Genomic DNA, 13,363 nt, shown 5'->3' on the forward strand with positions numbered 1-13,363 from the left:
ACTTAGACTGACTTACTAAAAATTGTTGAAGTGGCCATTGTTATACAGTGTAAACTTGACATAGACCTCACCCAGTGGAGCTTATAAGCATAAATGGATGAGCTCACACTCCTGGCTATTTATGATATGAGCCACAGACTGAGACTACATATATATATATATATTATATACTCTTGAGATTTGTTTCTGTTATTGGAATGGAACTGGGAGTTTAGTTCAGGTTTGCTCAGGAAACTTCCCCGGGATTTTATCAAGTCTTCTTAAAACATACACCACAAGATCTTGTAGAAAGTATCACTATTTTTTACCAGTGAGCGAGTGAAAGTCACTCAGTCATGTCCAACTATTTGCTACCCCATGGCCTATACAGTCCATGGAATTCTCCAGGCAAGAATACTGTAGTGGGTAGCCTTTCCCTTGAATTATCCATAAGAATGGGCTTCCTAGGTGGCGCTAGTGGCAAAGAACCTGCCTGCTAATGCAGGAGGCAAGAGATATGGATTCAATCCCTGGCTGGGGAAGATCCCCTGAGAAGAAAATGGCAACCCACTCCAGTATTCTTGCCTGGAGAATCCCTTGGAGAGAGGAGCCTGGAGAGTTACAGTCCATGGGGTTGCAAAGAGCTGGGCACAGGAGCCTGGAGAGTTACAGTCCATGGGGTGCAAAGAGTTGGACACAACTAAAGCGACTTAGCATGCACACACACATCCAAAAGAACTCTAAGGTGGCTCAACCTCCACCAAGTACAGAATTTTACTGTTCTTTGAATGAAGTGAGTATGTAATTCAATGAGGCTTCTAACATTAGGTGATCTGAAGTAGGAGGTACCAGAATAATCCAAATGATTAATCCATCTGCCTAGGTGAATAGATTTGTAACCTATGTTCTCCTTGCAGGGATCTAGGACCTTCTCCTCCAAACATTTCCAAAGTCCCCACTCCACTGATCACTCATTAACTACAAAAGAGTAAGTGGACTTTAATAGAGAATCTGGAGAACATTTCAGATTTCAGTGACCACTCATACTGGTACAATTTAATATTATGCATATAAGAATAACAGGTGCTTAATATTTAAAATGTTCTTCCTGAAGGAAAACAATAATAAGAGCACCTCATAAAGTGTGCCATCTTAGAAGGGTTCTTGTCATCTAATCAAACCAAAGAATTGATGCTCTCAAATTGCGGCGCTAGAGAAGACTCTTAAGAGTCCCTTGGACAGTAAGAAGATCAAACCAGTCAGTCCTAAAAGAAATCAACCCTGAATATTCATCAGAAGGACTGATACTGAAGCTCCAATACTTTGGCCACCTGATTCAAAGAGCTAACTCATTGGAAAAGACCCTGATGCTGGGAAAGATTGAGGGCAGAGGGAGAAGGGGGCAGCAGAGGATGAGATGGTTGGATGGCATCATCGACTCAATGGACATGACTTTGCGCAAACTCCAGGAGATAGTGAAGGACAGGGAAGCCTGTCGTTCTGCAGTCCATGGGGCTGCAAAGAGTAGGACATGACTTCGTGACTGAACAACAATCAAACCTCTCAACCCTTCTTCGAGCTTACAGGCAAAGTGGTGTCTAATTTTTCAGAGAAAAAATTAAATGACATCAGGAGGAAAACAAAGTCAGACAAATTAAGAAAGAATCCTCTGGTTAAATAATTGGCGCACACTCTTCAAAAACAATACCACAAAAACAGGTAGAGGGTTTATTTTCTATTTATTCTCCAATAAAACAGACAACCATAATAACAAAGGCATGCATGACTCTTTATGGGGCTATTTCTCCATAAAACCAAGACAAAACTTTTTCGACAACTGTAGAAATTTGCATATGGGCTAGATATTAGGTGATATCAAATTACCAAGTTTCTTAGATGTGATTTAGTTTCTAATGTGGTTGCACTGGAGAATGTCTTTGTCTTTATTTAGGCAAGAGACAGACAGCATAGAAAGAAAGCAAAATGTTGAGTTACTCATTTCTTGGAGGAATGGGCATGGGCGTTCACTGAACTATTCTTCCAGCTTTTCACACCGCGATGGTGCAGCCACCGGTACGACAGAATGGGAAGCAGTTTTCAGATGGCACTACGTCAGGGGTGCCGAGAGAGGAGAGGAAATACTATTCCTGGATTAATTCAACAACCTCTATCCAGAGACCGGTACAACCAGAGGCGCGCCTCAAAAACAGCACACTCAGCTCCCGCGCCTCAAAGCCTCTCCATTCCTCCCAGGGAGCAGCAGTTTGGTGGGACAGACTTCCTCTGAATTCTCCAGGGCAAAGGAAGAGTACCGAGCGGCATTTCACAAGAGCGCGAGACGCCAGGGACTTATGTTCACACCCTGGACCATTGCAACCCCGACGTATCCCCACCCTCCGTTTTCTATAGACTCTAAAAGGAAAACGCGCATTTCTTACGCAAGAGCAAAAGAACTCTCCAAGGTTTCTTCTTTCCTTCCTAGCTCTGTGCGGAGTGCAATAAGTAAATTCCTCCCAGGTTGCCTCGAGGCCGGGCATTTACGCAACTTGAAAATAGGGCTAGGAGAACAAATAGGAGCGCGTCTTAAATCGAAATCCTTCCCGAAGTCGGCCACTACATCGACTCACCCCGGCTAGGCGCAACTGTAAATCGCCTACCTAGCACCCCGGTGCGTGACATGCAAACTGATGGCGAGGATTCAGAGCGCGCGCCCGGACCACCGCGGAGCCCTCCAGCTGGGTTCGGGGCCCGCGCGTGCGTACGAGCGAGCTAGCGAGGGGCTCCCGGGCGCGGCGCGTGGTCTGCGCGCGCCCGGCTGTGCGTGCGGCTGCGGGAGGCTGCGTGTGCGCGCAGGGAGGGACAGTCCGCCGCCCGCCCGCATCGGAGCAGGGTGCGCGCCCTGCGCGGGAGGTAAGTGTGGGCACGGGCTCTAGGGAGGTGCGGAAGCCTTGGAGAGCCCACCTCACCGCCCCCACTCCCCGGGCTGGGTGGCGGGCTGGGTGGCGGGCGTGGCCCTAGGGCCCGCTCCTTCCGCGCCGCGCCCTCTTCAGGGACTACCCGGGCCGGGGCGGCTCGGCCGGGAGGCGGGCAGGGCGGTGCCGCCTACTCCTCAGGCCCTCTCCCGGAGCGCGGCTGGGGTGGAACCGCGATCAGCCGGGCCCTGGGGCTCTGGCCTCCGCGATGTTCAGCTGCCCCACCAGGTGAGCGCGGGAGATGGGGCCCCGTGGGGCTGTGGGCGACATCGCGGAGCGCCGGGCTGCGTGGTGGGGCCAGGCCGAAGCTAGAAGGAGCCCGCTGTCCTCCCTGACCCGCCCCAGGGCGCAACCCACCCCAGCCCGTCGCCTTGGGCCGCTCCGGTGGCACATTCTAGGAGCAGCCGGTGGCTCGTTGGCCCAGTCGGCGGGGGAGGAAACGGGACGGTGTTTCGGTGTCGGATTCCCTAGCCGGCCTGGGGTAATTCATCGCCCAGACTCTGGGGAAGGGCCCAGGAGCCGAATTGTGGGAGGGTTGTCCCTCCTGGGGAGGGATTGGGAAGAATATGGACCTAAGAAGGATGGGCGGGCGAATTGGCCAGAGGGAGGAGGAAACCTCAAGGGGCTGGGGCTATGTGATTTTTAAGAGGCGGTCTTAGCAAGCCTACAAGTCTTTTTAAAGGAAACCTTGAAGGTGTAATGGAGCCTCACTTTTTCAAGCAGTAAGTAATGATACCAGCAGGAAGCAGGAGTAGCATTACGTAGTCCTTCTTTCTCTTCCACTTCTCGCTGCTTTTCTAGGAGGGAAATTTGCAAAGCAGAGATGGTTTTCTTTCCTCTCTAGCGTTTAGGAGGTGGCTGCTTTGTCAGCCACAAGTTGTTTTCTTTTTTTTTCTTTCTGTATTTAGAGTTAAGGAAAATTTGAGTTTGCAGTCCTCAGCTGGGAACGGCTTCGTGTTTTGACCCTTTTTTCCCCAGGCGGCTTAGACAGAGGTAGGGAGCAGAGTTTTTGCTCTCAAAATGTGATGATGCCTGATAAAAGCATACGTTGAACCTGTATCAGTGTAGAGAGGGACTATTTACTATTTAGAGATAAAAGTCTAAGACTCTTTTTTTCTCCTAAACAGAAAGTTCATTCAAACCAATGGTTGTTGGGTAATTTCAGTCCTGAAAGTAAAGCCTGTTATCTAGACAGTTCAGTTGCTCAGTGGTGTCAGACTCCACAATCCCATGGATCGCAGCATGCCAGACTTCCCTGTCCTTCACCATCTCCCAGAGCTTGCTCAAACTCAGTGTCCATCAAGTCGGTGATGCTGTCCAACCATCTCATCCTCCGTCATCCCCTTCTCCTCCTGCCTTCAATTTTTCCCAGCAGCAAGGTCTTTTCCAATGAGTCCGCTCTTCTAGCAGGTGGCCAAAGTATTGGAGCTTCAGATTCAGCATCAGTCCTTCTGGTGAATATTCGGTACTGATTTCCTTTAGAATTTACTGGCTTGATCTCCTTGCATTCCAAGCGACTCTCCAATACCACAGTTTAAAAGCATCAGTTCCTCACTGTTCAGCCTTCTTCACAGTCCAACTCTCACATCCATACATGACCACTGGAAAAACCATTGCTTTGACTAGATGGACCTTTGTTGGCAAAGTAATGTCTCTGCTTTTTAATATGCTGTCTAGGTTTGTCATAGCTTTTCCTCCAAGGAATAACCATCTTTTAATTTCATGGCTGTAGTCACCATCTGCAGTGATTCTGGAGCCCAGGAAAAGAAAGTCTGTCACTGTTTCCATTGTTTCCCCATCTATTTGCCATGAAGTGATGGGACCAGATGCCATGATATTTGTTTTTTGAATGTTGAGTTGTAAACCAGCTTTTTCACGTTCCTCTTTTGCTTTCATCAAGGGACTGTTTAGTTTCTCTTCGCTTTCTGCATAAGGGTGGTGTCATCTGCATATCTAAGGTTATGGATATTTCTCCCAGTTATCTTGATTCCAGCTTGTGCTTCATCTAGCTCAACATTTTGCATGATGTACTCTGCATATAAGTTAAATAAGTAGGTTGACAACAGTCAGCCTTCATGTACCCCTTTTCCGACTTGGAACCAGTCCATTGTTCCATATACAGTTCTAATTGTTGCTTTCTGACCTGCATACAGGTTTCTTAGGAGGCAGGTAAGGTGGTCTGGTATTTCCATCTCTTTCAGAATTTTCCACAGTTTGTTGTGATCCACACAGTCAAAGGCTTTAGCATAGTCAGTGAAGCAGAAGTAGATGTTTTTCTGGAATTCTTTTGCCTTTTCTATGATCCAATGGATGTTGGCAATTTGATCTCTGGTTCCTCTGTCTTTTCTAAATCCATCTTGAACATCTGGAAGTTTGTGGTTCACATACTGTTAAAGCCTAGCTTGGAGGATTGTGAGAATTACTTTGCTAGCACGTGAGATGAGTGCAATTTTGTGGTAGTTTGAACATTCTTTGGCATTGCCCTTCTCTGGGATTGGAATGAAAACTGAGTCTTGTTGCCACTGCTAAGTTTTCCAAATTTTGAGTGCTGGTATATTGAGTGCAGCACTTTCACAATATTGTCTTTTAGGATTTTGAAGTAGATCAGCTGGAGAAGGCAATGGCAACCCACTCCAGTACTCTTGCCTGGAAAACCCCATGGATGGAGGAGCCTGGTGGGTTGCTGAGAGTCAGACACGGGATCCCTGGGGTCACTAAGAGTCGAACATGGCTGAGCGTCTTCACTTTCACTTTTCACTTTCATGCATTGAAGAAGGAAATAGCAACCCACTCCAGTGTTCTTGCCTGGAGGATCCCAGAGACGGGGGAGCCTGGTGGGCTGCCGTCTGTGGGGTCGCACAGAGTTAGACACTACTGAAGCAAATTAGCAGTAGCAGCAGCAGCTGGAATTCCATCACCTCCACTAGCTTTGTTTGTAGTGATCAAGACAGTGGCCAAATATAAATCCAGATGAGATGTATGAAGTGATTTGAGAGCAAGGAGAAAGAAGAGAGGATCAAAGCTTTAACAGAAATGAAAATAATGTTGATAATAGGTATAGAGCATTAATTTTATGAATTTTTTAAACATTTTATTTTGTTTGGGGATGTAGCTGATTAACTATGTTGTGATAGTTTCAGGTGAACAGCAAAGGGACTCAGACATACATATACATGAATCCATTCTCCCCCAAACTCCTCTCCCATCCAGGCTGTCACATACCATTGAGCAGAGTGTTCCTTACAGGAACAGGTGCTTGTTGCTTATCCAGTTTAAATATAGCAGTGTGTACATGTTGATCCCAAACTCCCCAACTATCCCTCCTCTTCCCCTGCAACCATAAGTTCGCAGAACATTAACTTTAGATGTTATCATGCCCAATGTTGTTAAGTTATGACTGAAATATATTCTTTTTCTGTTCTTCTGTTCAGTAGTTCATGGCAAGTCTTGTAATTAAAGCATGGAATATGGAAAACAAAACACTTCAGCTGGTACTTTAGTCTCATGTGAAATTCTACAGGTAAGCCCATCTTATTTTAATTGAGAAATTATCCATATTGGTTAAAATTGCATATAATAGTGTCCTTTATAAGATTTTAAGGATCATTTATGCAGCTGCAAGTTTTGTTATATATTCTAATATATTTCTTTCCCTAAAAGATTCGAGGAGTTGAGTTAAGCTCAGTTAAACCATTTAAGATTATATAAAGATATATGTGTGTGTAAAACACCATGGTATTTCAGGGAAACATAGCTATATATACTAAATTTAGTGGTCGTATTCCACTCAAGATTGGACTCAACTCTCTTTATCCCTAAAAAAATACTCCAATGACTATTTCTCTCTTTTTCTTCCCTTTCACATGATTTGCCTTGTCTCTGTGCCCAGTCTCCAGCTCTATTCTGTTCACTATTGGATAATACAGGTAGAACCCCGTTTTAGGAAATGCGTTTATCCCTTCTGCCACCATATAATGTCCAGGCCAAATACACTTTTCTGTTGCATCTCTAACAGCTATCATTGCTCATCCCTGCTCACTGTGTAGTAGGTACCCACGCTACAGCTTCATGAATGAGATTCACAATGGGAGAGTCAAACAGGGTGCTTTTAAATGGCCTGGCACAACAGATTCAAGAGTTGCAATCTGTTTAATAGCAGGCTCTTTGGCAAATATCTTTTTTGAGACTATGAGCATTGATTTTGTTTTAGTAAAATGTTGCATATAATAAATGTTGATTTGCTTTTGCAACCAGAGCTTTTGATACATTGTGAATTAGAAGAGAAGGGAAGGCATGGTAAAGTTGGAAGTGACTTGTAGGGGGTCTTCCTCCATCTTCTCCAGGTGGGCTTTGCTCATAATGTTCAATCTGAAACTTGGAGTTGTGAACCTTCCTCTACACTCTGCATTGTGTCTGCAACTTGAGGGCCAGGCAGCCCAGTCTCTATCATAGGTCCAGCATATTGAATGAGTGAATGAAATACATTCAAATAGCTAAGGACAAGGGAAGCAGTAACTTGGTTTGACAGGCAAGAGTGACAAGAGATCTGTTAATACTCCTCATCTAGGGCCACTGTGGGAAGAAGTATTAACTAGAGCAGCTTTCACTGTCTATTCCTCCAGTGAGTGAAGCTCTAACAAAACAGAGACAGGCAGCCAAGCTGTCAAGTCAGCCTTGGTGCTACTCTGCCTGGCTTGCTACTCAGTCTTTGCTACACTTCCAGTTTTCCTAGCTTTTCTGGACCTGGTTATCCTGTTGCTTCTTCCCACAGGCTACTTTGTCATGTGACTCCCTCAGACTGCCCACCACTCAGGGCAGAGTTGTGTCCACTTTTTTGTACACTTTGCTCCCTGCACCAGAATCTAGAAAGGCTGTGAGGGTGGACTCTTCTACAGGCGCTGTGCTCTAGAGAAGGAACATAGCATTTAGAGTTGAACCTGAACTTGAGTTCCAGGTCCACCTGTTCTTGGGCTGCACTGGTCTCTGAAAAAATGACATGGTGACACGCATTTTACCATGTTGTGAAATGTGCTTTGTAAATTGCTGTAGACATGATAAATACTTAAGCCCAAAAGTCCACTTAACCTTAAAACAAACAAACCCTGCTGACAACATTGTAAATCAACTATACTTCAATTAAAAAAATAATTTAAAAAATGTTTTAAACCCTGCCTAAAATTCTAACATGTATTGCAAATTACAGAAAGTATACTCTGTGTGTGTGTGTGTGTTGGATACAGTTGCATATAGGGCAGAAGCAAAGAGAAAATTGCAAATGAAAAGCAAAGAGAAAATTGCATATTGGCAGGTCCTGCTTTTGACTGCTCTTCATCTTTCTCAGCCTAAAGATCCTACACTCCACAACCACAGAAATCTATAAAATACAGATGTCCTCTATCTGCAGTTCTAGGGCTCCCTCAGATACCAAAATCCATCACAAGTCCTTAAAATGCCATAATATTTGCATATAATCCATGCACATCCTCCATATACTTAAATCATCTCTGCTGCTAAGTCACTTCAGTTGTGTCCGACTCTGTGCGACCCCATAGACAGCAGCCCGTCAGGCTCCCCCGTCCCTGGGATTCTCCAGGCAAGAACTCTGGAGTGGGTTGCCATTTCCTTCTCCAATGCATGGAAGTGAAAAGTGAAAGTGAAGTGACTCAGTCGTGTCCAACTCTTAGCCATCCCATGGACTGCAGCCTATCAGGCTCCTCCATCCATGGGATTTTCCAGGCAACAGTACTGGAGTGGGACGCCATTGCCTTCTCCAAATCATCTCTAGGTTACTTCTAATACCTAATATAAATGTTATATAAAATATAACATTTAGTTATGTTATTTGTAAATTTAAGGTAAATGATATGTAAATAGTTGCCAGTGCACATGGCAAATTCAAGTTTTGCTTTTGGGAACTTTCTGAAATTTTTTTTTTTTAACATTTTTAATCAAAAGTTAGTGGAGCCCATGGTTGTAGAGCTCTGTATTCCCTTCTGTTGTTATTCTTACACTAAAATACCTTGTTTATAAACAGTACATGCCTGTTTAAAATATGTTTTTAAAAGCCCAGGTATCTTTTACCTCAATAGGCAGGAGACTGGAGGCTTCTACTCTAATGAGGCTGGAATGAAGGGCATTCCTCCCACACATCTGAGTATCTGAAGGTGGTACTGCTGCCACCAGCAGGGGGTGCAAGGACAGAATGGGGAAGTGTTAATGAAGCTTTAGGTATTTATACTCACTGTCTACCTAAAACTGTATAACAACCACAGAGTTATGTTTAATATGAATGGTTTTCTTAAACTCGTACTTCAAATCCATTCTTAAAAATGGAACAACTTTAAACTGTTATGCAAAATGAAACCTTTTCTATATCCTACATTTTATTTTATTTTTAACATTTATTTATTTATTTGGCTGTCCTTGGTCTTAGTTAACGGCGTGCAGGATCTAGTTCCCTGACCAGGGATCAAACCTGGGCACCCTGCATTGGGAGTGGGGAATCTTAGCCACTGGTCCACCAGAGAAGTCCTCTATATACTACATTTTAAACATGAATAGCAAAGTTATGGAATCTTGAAGTTGGAAGGGACCTTAGAAGTTATCTAAAATAACTTAAAACTCGGTAAGGAATTAATCTTTGAAAATTTCTGCCTACTGCTTCAAGATTTCTGTTGGTGAGGAGCAGCCCCTTCTAGTACAGTCATCTGTCCTGAATCTTCCCACTGATTTTTATCCTTGGGCTTCCATCTGCCTCCCAGAGTTACACTGATGTATTGTCCAAAGTATCTGAAAGCATCTATCATGGTCCTTCTAAGCTTTTCTTTTCCCCAGAACAAAATATGCCTCACTTCCTTCAGCCACTACTTCATACAGTCCTTATTATAGGAGATGATAAACCCTTAACCTTCCTCTGCACTTAATCTAACTTGTCAGTTTTCCTTTTAAAATGTGGCTATAGGATTATGATCCCTTTTGCCCAGACTTTTCCCTGTTTCTTGAACCTAAGAGTGTATTAGGGGTTTTAGTATCTGTGTGTGTTTTGGCAGGACACAGTATGGTATTTTAACTTGTAGAATTTCTGTAAGCATTGTCATTCATTTACAAGCACTTGGGGAATGCTTTCTGTCCTAGAGATTGGGGACTCAGCAGCTATAAAAATGGACATTGTCTCTGTTCTGCTGTTCTACTGGAACTAGACAGGGCCTGAAAGGTATCTGGCCCACTCTCTTAAAGATTCTAATGAGACAGGCAATGCTCAAAATTCAGTAGCTTGTCCCCTTCTTCAGCCCTTGGAACTAGAATCCTTGTGTTCTCTATCCAGTTACTCCTTTACATCATCACCTTTCTTCATATTGAGTTCATACTCAACTAAAACATTTAAGTCTTCTTAACTTTGACTGCTGTTAAAATCTCTCCCATCCTCTCTTGTACAGTTGGTTTTTTGAACTCTGACACAGATCAGTAAATTTGTTGTCACCAGATTTCATCTTGCTTTGGCTCTATTCTAACCTGTTGAAAGTTTTTTAGATTGTAATTATATCTTCTAATAAATATGCTATTTTTTCCCTGCTTTCTCCTGTCTTCAAAATTGAACATTATCTTTCAGCTTTTATTGTCTTTGTTTTTGCATTCATAGTTCTCTGATGAACATACATTTGTAATTAGAAACATTTTATATGTTTTTTAAATAATTAATTTTCCCTTTGCAGAAAATAAGCAACATTTTTGCACCCCAGGGAAGAATATCAGATTATTTTGGCTTAAATAATTATACCATTGCCATAATGCTCTTTTCCATTTCCCTGGAACCCTTGTATTTGACCTGATCCCTCCACCCATGCCTCCAGTTTATTTTCTTGTACCCAGCATGTTTCTGATGCAAAATGAAAGGTCCATACCTGCATGAATTGTTAGTTATTCTTTTTGACTGTTATTAATAACTCATATGTCAGGTTTTGAGAATGGGCATCTTGAGTCTTACTGTATAAAGATGGTAAGGCAGTGATGCCACTTTACTCTTTCTCTCAAGGTTCAGTGGTTAGAAGAAGTTTCACCCCGCTCAGGGTAGCTCTGGTCATGAGGGTTGCAGCAGACGCCCTAGGATAGGAAGGGCAGTGGCCAGGAATGTGAGGTTTGGAGTTCTGTTTGATTTTGGTTCTACCTGTGTTTGTACCTGTGTTTACCTTTGTTTATAGCCTGTGACCTGGGGCAATATATCAACTCTCCCTAAGCCTTAGTTTATTCACCTGTTAAATGTGAACAGTAAAGGTCCTAAAAGCTCCTTAAATCATGGAGTCTCTTGAAGATGACATGACTTAGTGCCTGGTGCTCTTCCCATAGTTGGGACACCCAGGGCCAGCATATCATGTGGACACCTGCCTACAGAGATTGCACACGGTGTCTGAATAAACAGATAACAGATTGAACTGCCAAGCTCTTTTTATGTTTCTGTTGGAGTATGCTGTGCGAAAAGAAAAGTGTGCAAGTTAGAAGATAAATTATTAGAGTGACCACACCTGTAGCCACCATCTAGATACAGAAATAGCACATGGCCAGCACCGCTAAAGGTCCTCTCCAGACTCTCCCAATTGCATTTCCTCCCTCTCCCCAGGAGTTGCCACTGTCCTGAATTCTAACACCATAGATTACTTCTCAGAGAAGGCAATGGCACTCCACTCCAGTACTCTTGCCTGGAAAATCCCATGGACGGAGGAGCCTGGAAGGCTGCAGTCCATGGAGTCGCCGAGGGTCAGACACGACTGAGCAACTTCACTTTCACTTTTCACTTTCATGCATTGGAGAAGGAAATGGCAACCCACTCCAGTGTTCTTGCCTCGAGAATCCCAGGGACGGGGGAGTCTGGTGGGCTGCCGTCTATGGGGTCACACAAAGTCGGACATGACTGAAGGGATTAACAGCAGCAGCAGATTACTTCTGCCTGCTTTTCTGCTTTGTGTAAACAGCATCATAACGTCTCTTCTTCAGGCACCTGGCTTCTTTAGCTCACATTACGGTTGAGAGATTCTCCATGGTGTCATGGGAGGTTGTAGTTTGTCTTCATTTTGCATAAAGTGCTATTCTCTAAATTTCTTTCTTTCTTCTATCATGGGTTGTTTCCAGGTTGGGGCTGTCATGAATAGTGTGCTATTAAGAACTTTCATGAACATCTTTGGGTATCCTTAAACAGACATACACAGTGTTGCCTGTTCTGCCTGAGGTATAGTAGCCATGTCATTGGGCTACTCAGTTGTATCTCAGTGAAGATTTTTCGGTTTCCATTAATTGAACCAGTTTGTTCAGCTTTTTGTTTTTATTTCAACTATTTAAATATTTATTTGTTAAATTATTAAAATTAGTTTCACAGTTCAGAGAATACAAGATGTTCTAGGACAGGATTATCCCGAAGTGCAAAATTCTAGTCTTGCCAGAGGCTGTGAAATTTAAAATAGGTTCTTTGTTCAGATAAGTTTGAGAAATGTTGCACAACATATCCTTTTCTCAGAAAATGTACATTAATATATTAAGAACTCTGAAAAACTCTCCATGTGTACACTTCTGTGTGTAAAATTGATAGCTGGTAGGAAGCTCTGTGCAGCCCAGGGAGCTCAGCTCGGTGCTCTGTGGTGACCTATGAGAGTGGGATAGGGGGTGGGAGGGAGGTTGAGGAAGTGACAGTCTCTAAGTCATGTCCAACTCTTTGCAACCCCATGGACTATATGGTCCATGGAATTCTCCAGGCCAGAATACTGGACTGGGTAGCCTATCCCTTCTCCAGGGATCTTCCTGACCCAGGAATTGAACCAGAGTCTCCTGCATTGCAGGTGGATTGTTTACCAGCTGAGCTAAAGTTGAGGAGATAGGAGATGTATGTATACTTATAGCTGTTTCACTTTGTTGTACACCAGAAACCAATACAATTGTAGAGCAACTGCTGCTGCTGCTGCTAAGTTGCTTTAGTCGTGTCCGACTCTGTGCGACCCCATAGACGGCAGCCCACCAGGCTTCCCCGTCCCTGGGACTCTCCAGGCAAGAACACTGGAGGGGGTTGCCATTTCCTTCTCCAATGCATGAAAGTGAAAAGTGAAAGTGAAGTCACTCAGTCGTGTCTCACTCAGCGACACCATGGACTGCAGCCTACCAGGCTCCTCTGTCCATGGGATTTTCCAGGCAAGAGTACTGGAGTGGGGTGCCATTGACTACACCCCAATAAAAAATAGTAATAATAGTTTGAATAAAAAAATAATTTGAATGATTTCCAGTCTTTTTGTCACAGCCCTTTGAGGTTCTGTAACACCTGAAGATAAGACACAGATGCAGCCCTCTTTGGCTGCCATAAAGTCCTATGCTTAGTAACTGAGATGCCAGTTCCTTCTCTGAGGATGGTGGTTTCATTGGATATTTAAAGCATT

At 43.8% G+C, this 13,363-nt stretch overlaps 1 protein-coding gene across 21 annotated transcripts in view; it reads left to right on the forward strand.

The window, feature by feature from the left end:
* The first annotated feature begins 2,660 nt into the window (after positions 1-2,660).
* B3GALNT1 (beta-1,3-N-acetylgalactosaminyltransferase 1 (Globoside blood group)) overlaps positions 2,661-13,363 on the forward strand; it is a 31,944-nt gene continuing 21,241 nt past the window's right edge. For 7 of the 21 annotated variants that reach the window (XR_011250773.1, XR_011250770.1, XR_011250772.1 and 4 more), the window contains exons 1-2: positions 2,661-2,889; positions 6,383-6,471. The gene's annotated coding sequence lies outside the window, so the exon portion shown is untranslated. Of the gene's footprint in view, positions 3,433-3,619; positions 3,674-6,382; positions 6,472-13,363 lie in introns of those variants that run through there. The other 14 variants (XM_069561071.1, XM_069561039.1, XM_069561063.1 and 11 more) reach the window with 7 other exon arrangements.

Source organism: Ovis canadensis, chromosome 1, assembly GCF_042477335.2.
Source record: "Ovis canadensis isolate MfBH-ARS-UI-01 breed Bighorn chromosome 1, ARS-UI_OviCan_v2, whole genome shotgun sequence".
In the NCBI taxonomy this organism is placed as follows: domain Eukaryota; kingdom Metazoa; phylum Chordata; class Mammalia; order Artiodactyla; family Bovidae; genus Ovis; species Ovis canadensis.